This window comes from Medicago sativa, chromosome 8 (genome assembly GCF_051527215.1).
Source record: "Medicago sativa cultivar Bolivia chromosome 8, Bolivia_mono, whole genome shotgun sequence".
Taxonomy (NCBI): domain Eukaryota; kingdom Viridiplantae; phylum Streptophyta; class Magnoliopsida; order Fabales; family Fabaceae; genus Medicago; species Medicago sativa.
The window spans coordinates 64,936,983-64,946,883 of NC_140756.1; the positions used below are offsets into that span (position 1 = coordinate 64,936,983).

Below are 9,901 nucleotides of genomic sequence, written 5' to 3' on the forward strand. Positions count from 1 at the left end.
ATGACCAACTATAGAAAATTTGTGGGACTGAAGGAGTATTATTATACTACCAATAATTAGTAAAAGAATAACTTTCCCCAACGAAAAAAACACTTTGATATCATTATATTATCTACACATTGTTGGTAATGGGAAACTAATGCATTTAGATTTAAATGGGAAAATTTAAATTATGAAAATCATATATTGAGAGGATATTTTTCCACCATTCTTACCCATCTTTCATAAATTCGGTCTCTATCAAAAAAGAAAGACGGTAACTAACGCATGAGAAATTATGAAAAATTGTCTAAAATGTCTAGCTATTAATTAATATTGTTAATTTGAACATCACAAAATCTTCACTCGAGTTCCAAACAAAACACTTGTAAGTTAAAAAATTGTCCAAAATTATAATCTCTTAAGATAAAATTGGAAGAGAGAAATAAAAAACAAAGATCTAAATAAAACTATATAGTACATTACATACACATATACAAACTCATACAAAATATTGCATAACAAATTTTAAGGCAAGAAGCCATTATAAACATTATGACTATGCCTATCAACACTGTTACCATTGCAATTAGCATTAACAACAACAACTTCTACATTCTCGCCGCCGGCAGATTTCTGCTCCGTTTCACCGGCAACTTCTCCGGCAGCCGTCGGTTGATAAAGCCCACATTTCTGACACCTAGCAACGGCAAACGGAGCACGGCAAGAAGGGCAGGAAGAGTGAGACCCAAGCCACGTGTCAACACATGCCACGTGGAAGCCATGACCACACTGAGGAAGTACCCGGACCTCTTCACCGGCGGTGAACTCCGAGATACAAATGGCGCACTCCGACGAGACGACCCATTTTCCGGGAGTGTCGTCGAGGTAGGTGAATTTCGGAAGTGAATTGAGAACCTTCTTTTTGAGACCTTTGTTGGCCACCGCCGTCGCCAGTGATGCTCCGGCGACGGGGGTGCGGCGGAGCCAGGCACAACGGGCGATTGCGGTGAGACCCACGACGGAGATTAGAGCGCAGAGGAGAGCGGCGAGGATGACGACGAAGTCGGATTCTAATGAGGCGGCGGAGTCCGGTGGTGGTGCGGCGGAGGAAGTGGATTGTAATATTCTAGTCATGTTATTATGAAAATGTTTGTTTTTAATAATTGAGAGAGAAAAAAGAAAGGTAGAAACAAGAGAGGTTATGTTATGTTATGTTGTGTTGTGTTTTGTTTTGGGAAGTTGAATAATTGAGGTAGGTACTTATAGTTGAGAAGTAGAGGAAGGTTTGTTTGAGTTGGGTATTGGTGCGTTTTAGGATAAGACTTGACTTAAATTGATAAGAGATAAAGAGATGTGAATTCTATTGATGAAGAAGAGAGGGTTTTGCTATAACATTATAATTTTGTGTTTGGTGTGAAATGGTGGTGGGGGCTTGGCTACTTAAAGAGGAATGCAAGGGTAAAGGGACACATTTTTGTCTTTTTCTTTGATGAGAATTGGATATTCTTTCTGCGCAATTAGAGCATAAATGAATTCTTTGAATTAAGTAGGATCGTAATAGATGGTAAAACTGTGAGATATACATTTTTGTCTTTGATATGTGACGCTTAAGTTAGAGTCTTTTTATTGGTGTCTTAAATTAATAGTTCTAAAGCGTGAGAACTAAATTTCAAATTGCGGTTGATATCAAATTACTTTGAATATAATTATCTTTTGTAAACGAAACCAATGCATAAAAAAACACTGTCCTAAAATAAACTAAGTATATGCTTACTAGTTTAAAATAAAATCTCAAATTCTAAATCAATCTTTGATAGAGAAATTAATGTATCTTGATTGTATATGCTTACTAGTTTAAAATAAAATCTCAAATTCTAAATCAATCTTTGATAGAGAAATTAATGTATGTATCTTGATTTTGTAATTTTAATGTATTTTACATTTTTTTTAAGACAAATAGATATTTATCGTCTATAAAACTTAATTAACTAACAAAGTTGAGATTATTATAATTTAACATTTTATGTAGTTATTCAAGTTTGAGATCAAGATCTCTTCGTTGTATGTATGAATTTTTAAATGATAATTATCATTTCGTCTATTAATAAAAAAGATCTATTGAAAACCAAATACTATAAGATACAGTCTATAGATTTTTGTATTTAGTGAAATAAGTCAAATCATGGGCCTTGAATTCTCAAATACATAGTTATCTCCTTAATCGAAACATTAATGTGTACGAGAAAATTTTAACTATATTTTAATTGATTGCAATTTTTTAGCTGAAGTATTTTTTTCCACTAAGAAGGAATAAAAAAATAGAGTGTAATGATATTTTGACATCCATTTGATGACAACTTTGTTGACAACCTTGTTTTTCTCACTTCTTATTGGTCAAAAACAATGGAGAGAGAAAAAGGAAGAGAGAGGATAACAATATCATGTGAGTATGAGAGAGAAAGTTGTCCAAAAGTTGTCAAAAAGTGGTTGTCAAAATATCATTTCTCAAAAAAATATACATATGTTTTCAACTACTAGTATTTTTTATTTCATACAAAAAGGGATCTACAAAAAAAAAACAAAATAACTAGGCGCCGCAAACAACAAGTTGCAGCACAAAATTGTTGTTCCTCCTATGCAGCCACTGCACGATGACGCTGCATTACGCAACCATCAACACTATTAGAAATGGTCCTAATAACCAAATTTGTATACATCGGTAAATTTAGATTTAGATTTAGATTTAGATAGAGATCATTTATCTTTCTAAATCTAACTGTCCTTATAACTAAAGTTGTAGAGAATCCAAACACGGGTTAGGACTTAGGAGAATGACTACATTTTTTTTCCCTTCCATTTTTTATAAGAAAATAATTTAAATGAAATGAACAACATTAAACTACTCATCATTTTCTTTTAAAAACTAAAATATTGCACCAAAATCGTGGTGAATTTTCTGCCACCAAAGTCATTGAATCTCAATCTGATTACTAGAGTCTCTTTCCCTAAAAATTATAGGATTAACATTAGAAAAATTGTATAAAAAAAGTTGATCATTAAAAGTTATCTTGATTTGTTGCGGTATCTTACCAGCATAGATTTCATTTACAATTTTTCAAACTCACGAATCCTCCCAATATTTTTCTCTTATATTTTCTCAATGTTATCGTCCCTATATATTTCAATGGTTTAGATTCTCATATTATTTTGTCCTCGTGAGCTTAGCTCAGTTGGTATGGACAATGCATAATATATGCAAGGTCTGGGGTTCGAATCCCAGCCACCACAAAAAAAAAAACCAGCCACCACAAAAAAAAAAGATTCTCATATTATTTCCTTATTTATTTCCTCAAAATTTATTTTATTCTCATATTATTTCCTTATTTATTTCCTCAAAATTTATTTTCTCAAAATTTTTATTTCCTCAAAATTTTGTTTCGCTTGAGAGGATCTCAGTCCCACCTACACTAGCCTTTTTGATCAAATATAACCAAGAACAGCAATACCACTTTCTTATTTTAAGGCAAGTAGACAAAATCAAGTGACATGCCACGTGAATTGATTATTTAGTGAATGTTTATCATGTTGTATGCTTTTGTGTATATTTAGTATTAATTTTGCTTCTTCAAAAATATTATTATTTTGTAACTTTTCTGCTTTTTTTAGTCAAAAAAAACAAATTATATGAACAAAACCTCTCAAAACACAGCGTGACAAAAGAAAACACAAGTACAAAAGTCACAAACAAAACTTAAGATTACAAGAACCAAGCAAACACAAAACCAACCCAAAATTAAAAAAATCGAACCATCATAAGAACAAGAAAGAAAATATCAAAACACACAAAAAAAAAAAAAAAAAAAAACCTCAAATCCACTTTGAAGAAACCAAATAATCAAATTAATTCAAAGTCAAAAAAATTTGTCTTCATTTTATACCACCACCAAGCTTGTGAATCAATTTTAAAATCTTTGTAAATCAATTTTTTACCTTATACAAAATAAAATAAGCCAGCCCAAAACCACCAAATGCACATGTTATTGCATATTTCATGTTCATTCATTCTCGTATATTTATTTTTAGGTCAAGGTCATAGTATTGTCCATATCAATTCATTGAAATTTTAGTACTACCAAGAACAAATTTGATGTTGATAATAATTAAACTACAACACGAAATAGAGTTTTATTTTGAATTCTTTTTTACATTAAAATTAAGACATGGTTTTGGTTACTGTCAAGTCTCTTTAGCTTTAAAGCGTTATTATTTATTCTTTAATTGAAAGGTAGTGCTTCTGGAAATAGTCTCTAGCTTTAGCCACAAGATGTCACATCTCAATACAATTTTTTCTTTTATCTTACTAAATTAGATCTTCCATTCAATTCAAAATCTTCTTTTTTGAGAAAAGAAAAAATCTTTCTAGAGCTATTTGAAGGCAGGTCCTAGTCCATGATAAGAATTTATTTCTTTTATTTTATATACAACTAATTTTGAATAAATCAATGCTTTTTAATTCTATATATATAAGCTTCAAGAGATAAAGTCATGTAGGTACAAGATTATGACATGTTCATTCTATCAAATTTGAAGAATCAAGACCATACATTGCTTTGGTGATTGGGACCACGACAATGAATTATGGTCTTGTGAAGAATCGAGGAAAAAATACTCAATTTGTACGTGGCAAAGTTTGTGTTGATAGTCTATTGAGAAGATGCTAAAATAACCTATAAAATTAGAGGAATCTCTCACGTTATGCTCAATCATGTGTTATTGAATATTAGCTTGAATACAACTTCTTTTTTTATATAAAAACTACAATACAATTGTTGTATATGTCTTCAAATTGATGATTTTGGAGAGATGAAAAAAAATGTTGAGTTTTCTGTCTGGCACGCGGGGAGCAAGCTGGTGCGCGAGGCAAAGAGTGGTTCGCGAGGAGCTTAGACTGACGTGCAAGGCGCACATGACAGCCAAACAATCTTGTCCAAGAAGATTTTGGGGTGTGAGACGCTCCTTTTTGTTCGTGAGGCGCACGTGTGCGACTGCATAATCATTGAGGGAGTGTTGGGTTGGTGCTTTTTGGAAGGAGTTTTGGGTTGAGAAACATTTTGGGTAAGGGATAATCATTGGGTGATTGTATGGGGTTAAATGAAACTAACTTGGGGGATATTCTTGGAGAATATTCGAAGCTAAATTTATTGGTCATTTTTGCAACTCTAGGTTTGCTCTTGGAGAGCTTGTTTAACCTAGTTTCTTGTAACTCTTTATATCTCTTTGTAATGACTCTTTGATAGTGAATTGGAGAGATGTTATCTCCCCAATATGTAGGTCATTTTTAGGCTGACTTGGGTAATCAAATTCTTCGTGTGTTGTTCCTCTACTCTCATCATCTTGTTGTTCTTGTTTGAATCATTATTTTGCTTTACACTTAATTGCTAGATTAGATCTAGATTTGTTGTTGCTTGAGATTGTTTGGTTATTGGTTGTCATTGATACTTTCTTCAAACATCTAAATTTATTAGTGGAATTTGAAGTACGAATTCACAACAACAACATTAATAATATGGTTAAGTGTTGTTGTTGAACTAGAGAATTAGTCAAGGTATCTCCTGATAGTCCCTAATCTAATTCTTTTTTTTTTTCAAATGATCACGAGGAGGAATAAACTTTGTCCTTGAGCTATGGTTTTTTTTTTTTTTTTTAACTATTTCAGTATAATGTTATGCAGGATGTTTTAGGGGTTTTAGCTATTGAACTAAGAAATGAATGTAAAGTAAAGATAAAGGAAAAAGGATAGAGGAATAAAAATGTGTAAATAGATTAAGTTTGGTTGATTGTATGTCGTCTTAAATTGTACAAGATGGTATTTATAGGAAAAACTATTTCTATTGGTCAAACGATATGCTCTATTGTATTTAGCTGTGCTCGGCTATTCGTGCTGATAATGCGTAAGTTTTCCTTCGTTGCAGGGGTACATGGAGCCGAACGTTCATTTCAAAATCATAAAAGAATTTCCAATTTCATTTCAAAATCTTACTCGATTTTGAAATATATGTGAGTAACCGTGGAATTGTTCAGTTTTTGAGGAGCATAGTCGTGATTTAGTCAAACATGAAATACAACATAGTATCTCTTGATAGATAAATTTTCTTTTCTTATTTTGGCACTATCCGTCTCTATAATAAGTACACGAATAACTTCGTCAACAACGAAAATTGTCAAGATAATATCCGTAAAATATTTTTTATTTTTTTCTATATATTTTGTCCTCTCGACAAATTTTGGCTAGCTTTGCCGCTTAGCACAAGTATGCACGAATCATCACATTTTACATCACGACATTTTCAACGAACATAGAGCATAAGACACTTCTTCAAAAAAAAAAAATAGAGCATAAGATACATTAAGTATACACAAATTCACAATAATTCAAATATCACATGTTCATCAAAATTAAAGTAAACAATACCTTATAAAGATTTCTAATCTATATTTTAATCCTACTAAAATTCCATGTTATCATTGATTTAATACTGAAAAGAAATAGAGAGCTCGATATTTTGCTACTTAATGTCTTGGTGCAATTTGATTTAAGTGTTTCTCGTTTGGGTAAGCCAAAATATGAAGCACGGAGTGAAAAAGTTCATATGCCTTTACAATTAGCTTGAGAACAGGAAAAGGTGAAAAGAAAATATATATGAAGATTAGTGAATATAAAAAATGTGATCTTCCATCATTGGATGGGGAGAAAAAAATAAACATGTGGAACTCACTAAATTATTTTCGTGAAAAAGGGCATGGAAAGGGCTCTTTTTTCTCTATTCGACATAATTACTCTATCCATTCTCACTTTTGAACCTTTGATCACTAACTCTCAATTATGAGTATAGGAGAAAAAATGGTACGGCTAGGGCAAGAATATATAATATATAAGTGTTTAATTAAAATGTTTATTCAAACTTAATCAATGGGTCTTTCAAAACAAAACAAAAAAACTTATCAATGGGGATCGTGTAAAAGAAAATATAAGTTAGTATTTGTCTTATTTCAACTGACCTAATTAGGCGCAACGAATTATCTACATCTAAGTGTCTGTTTGGAGCGGCATTTGATGAAGCAAAAACACGTATTTACACTTTTCAACATAAATCTATCGTGATTTTAAGAAGCTGAGAATTGAAGCTTATGCGTTAAAGTGATTTTTTGCCGTGATTTTAAACAAAACGTGATTTGCAGCCGTCCATGCAAACATGCACAACATATGTTTGGTTACGCATTGAAACTGTTTAATTTGCGTTAAAATAGACCAAACCTGAGTTTTCTTTTTTTCTTTTGAAAGACTGAGTTTTCTATTCTCCCATGTTTGGGTGTTTGAAGCGAAATCAATTCCAACAGCTCAAAATTGATTTCTAACGAAGCCAACAGCGATAGCAAATCGATTTTTGCAGGTGAAAAATTCATAGTTGGATGACAGTTACACGTCTTCTCTCTATTCCTTTATTGTCCTAATAATAATAATCATCAAATAGATCACTAAAAAAAAATCATCAATAACTTCTACCATTAATCTTCCGTTCCCTAACAAATCAATGATAGTTTCAAGCTTCTTCCTCTTATTTCATCTAAAAAAAATAAAAAATTGTGGGTGGTTGTTAGCCTGTATTTTTGAATATTTGTTTTCGACAGAAAGTTTGTTGAGTCGAAGAGAAGCAATCTTCAAGAATATGTCGAGTGCAATTGAAAATTGATACGGTTAAAAGAAAAGATTTAGACAAGTTCTTTGGCTTCGACTAGAGAAATTCAAATATTCTTTTAAGAGGTAAAGGTCCAGGCATATGGAAGCCGGTCAAAACTGTCGAAGACATATAGTTTAAGATCATTGGTCACAAATCATTTATCAAAAGCTCTAAAAACTCAACGTACAAGCTTAGAGAGAAACGAATGCAAAATGTATGTAACAATGATTTGCTAAACTATTTATTCATCAATGCAATGCAACTACTTTCTTTTAAATTTGCTTCACTTTTACTACTTTTTAAGTCTTTTATTTTAAATTTTAAACAATTTGTTGATTTCTGTCGAAAAGGACGATTATCTTCATCTTTTTTTCATATCAAAGTTCATAAACACCGTGACATTCAAAGTTTTCTGGAAATTATATTACACTACATGTCCTAGGATTTCTAATTTGATCATGTAAGCAACCTTTTAAGCAATCTTGTTTACCAAAAACACCAGTAAACTGTGCTACAGTATAATTATCATATAATTATCATTGAGGATATTGAATTAACCTCTAAAATTATACTACTTCATAACAGTTTTTTTTTTTTTAAAAAAAAAGATACTTCGTAAAAGTTTGTCATTTAACAAATAGAGATAAAGTCATCAACTCGTCTAATTTGTCCAACCTCTAAAGTTAAGCTTTCACTTTATCACTATCATCGATAAATTCGAAAATTGTGCTACTAAAATGTCTTGGTGCAATTTGATTAGTGTTTCTTGTTTAGATTAGCGAAAATATGATGCATGAAGTGAAAAGTTCATATGCCTTTACACTTTACTTGAGAACATGAAAAAGTGAGAAGAAAATATATATGAAGAGGAGTAAATAAAAAAATTGATCTTTTTCCTTCAAAAAAAATAAATGATCTTTTCATCATTGGGTGGAGGAAAAAATAGAAACATGTGGAACTCACTAAATTATTTTCGTGAAAAAAGCGTGGAAAAGTTCTCTTTTTTCTTCTACCAAACATGATTGCCTTATCCATTCCCACGTTTTGAATCTTTGATCACTAACCTTCAATAAGATCGTGTAGGTGACAAAATGGTACGGCTCAAACATATGATAAATGAGTGTTACACTAGGGTAATGTTTGATTATGAGGTGATAAAAATTAATTTTAACTTTTAACTATAATATTTCAAACAAAAAAAAACTTTTAACTATAAGTCGGTTTAATATAAAATGATTTATTTTTAATAGTTCGCGTAAAAAAAGTGAATTGTAGTTTTTCTCTCTTTTTGTGAAATCCTCTCTTCTAAACCTTCGCCGCACATCAAACCTCGTTAGGATCGTATGCTTCATCAAAATATGAAAGGAAAAATGTTGAAGTAAGCATATGTTTGTTTAAGCGATAGATTTATCACTTTTGTGACAAATAGCCACGTTAGAGGAGAAGCTTGGTTTTAGAGTTTCTCTTGAATGATGATGAAAGTATATGTAAACGTACTTTTGGTGATGCAAACTCCCAACCAAACACACACTAAGTAAAAAAATATATATATGATAAGTTAGTGTTACACTAGGGTAATGTTTGATTTTGCGGCGATAAAAATTAATTTTAACTTTTAACTAAAATATTACAAAAAAAAAAAAACTTCTAACTATAAGTCGGTTTAATATAAAATGATTTATGTTTTAATAGTATGCGTAAAAAAGTGAATTGTAGTTTTTCTCTCCTTTTGTGAAAACCTCTCTTCTCAACCTTCGTCATATATCTTAATTATCTCTGATGTCCTTTTGTTAATCAAAACGTGAAAGAATCGTGTTATTTGAACATTTATTTATACGACAATTTTTGAGTTGTTTTCTCCCTTAATTCAACCGCTCTACCGCAGCAAATCATATACATCAAAATGTGAAAGGGAAAATGTAAGAAAGAGCACCCTATTATACATGATTAACGAGGTCCACTATCTTTATCTCTTATCAGTCAACACGTGCATTTGCCTCTTACAAGTGGACACTGTGACACACATTCCATTTGGCTACAAAATTATGCCAATGAGAAAGACCAAATTTAATTATTGTGTCACCAAAAATTATGACTCCATTTGGCTACAAAATTATGACAATGAGAAAGACCAAATTTAATTATTGTGTCAACAAAAAAGGACAACCAGCAGCAAATAA

General features: G+C 31.4%; 1 pseudogene across 1 annotated transcript; it reads right to left on the reverse strand.

Annotated features, from left to right (window-relative positions):
- Positions 1 to 440: 440 nt before the first annotated feature.
- Positions 441 to 1,394, reverse strand: LOC146900527 (RING-H2 finger protein ATL8 pseudogene; annotated as a pseudogene). Its single transcript, XR_015021657.1, has one exon. The product of XR_015021657.1 is annotated as an RING-H2 finger protein ATL8 pseudogene (transcript).
- Between the last annotated feature and the right edge of the window lie 8,507 nt (positions 1,395 to 9,901).